Below are 1,472 nucleotides of genomic sequence, written 5' to 3'. Positions count from 1 at the left end.
GCGGGGCGGGGCGGGGTGGTGTGGCCCACATGCACGGTGTGATCCCCGCGACGGCGTCACGACCCGTGCGGCCCGCGGCAGACACGCCCCTACGTTGTGCCAACGTTTCCGTCAAGAACACACCATATTTCCTTCAAGATGGAGGGGCCTTCCCGGTGAATTACGTCTGGAATAACGGAAAGTATCCTCGGGAGCTCCCCCACTCCACCCCTTTTCGTTGGCTGGCTGGGAGAGCACCGCTTCTCCTCCCCTACACCCTACCCGTCGTCGCCACCGCCCGCGCCTCAGCTCCACCACCGGCGCGCTCGAGGAGCCCCCGAGCCTGGCTCGCGCGCGGAACTCGGCCCCGCTGCAATTTATTAAACCCTTTAATCTATTGTCTCTCAACTTGACGCTCATCAGCCCCGCCAGAGAGGCCCCCGCCGGCCCCGCTCTCCGCTCGCTTTGCGCTGCGAACTTGAGTTCGCCGCCGAGAGCCGGATTTAATGCAATCAGCTCGGCTTTCCGACGTACTAATTTGTGGATCGGGGGCCTGATGGTTATGGAGTGCACGTCAAGACTTTAGACTACAAAGGGAAGAGGGGGGGAGGGAGGGGGCAGCGGCTGTTACTTGGGACCGCGCAGAAAATAAAAACAAAAAGGCAATGGCTTTCGTCATTGTATTAATAAGCGTTTTAATGTATAGCAGGAGAAGGAAAAAGTCGGATTGTGAAAGTTGTCGTTGGTAATGCGAAAGAAGCCACCGAATGAAGATGACTAGGTAACTTTTATTGTAATGCTGAGAGTGTAATTATGTAGGCCGGGGCCCTCTTCGTTGCACTAGCAACACTCTAGGTTGCACCAACACGTTAATACCCCGCCTCATCCTCACTCCCACCCCTAGCCGCCAGCTGGACTGCCCGTATGAATTTTGAATCTTTTCGCGCCTTTTTATTCAGGGCAAAGAGGATGGAGGGGGCGGATGCTATGAGCCTCGCGCGCTCGCTGCGATACGGTCCGTGATTTGGGAAAGCTCTCGCATGGTAATGCGATTACAGGCACCTCCACCTCGCTCGCTCACCTGTCACGCCCCCGCCCCCACCTCCACTTCCCCTGCTCCACCCGACAGCCGTTTGCGATGAAAATGTTTTAGCCCCGCTTGGAAGCAATTATTAACTCCAGCGCGCCCGCTAAATTGCAAAACAAAAATGTGTGTGTTCCGGGCGCGGGGAGAGGGAGAGGAGGGGGTGGACCTGATCTCTCACTCCCCCACTCAGGCTCTCTCTCTCTCTCTCCCTCTCTCATCCGGTGTGGTGCCCTCCTCCTCCCCCTCCTTTCCCACCCAGCAGCGTGATAAATAATGCGCCTGCTATTTATGCAGTAAAAGCTAATTCATTTTCCTGTGCCACGCCGCCATTTTTCATGGCACCGCGAAGAGGAGCAGAGAGACAGAGACGGAGAGAGAGAGAGAGAGAGAGAGAGAGAGAGAGAGA

Source organism: Frankliniella occidentalis, unplaced genomic scaffold (genome assembly GCF_000697945.3).
Source record: "Frankliniella occidentalis isolate FOCC.00 unplaced genomic scaffold, Focc_3.1 Scaffold177, whole genome shotgun sequence".
NCBI classification, from domain to species: Eukaryota; Metazoa; Arthropoda; class Insecta; order Thysanoptera; family Thripidae; genus Frankliniella; species Frankliniella occidentalis.
This window is presented reverse-complemented; position numbering follows the sequence as displayed.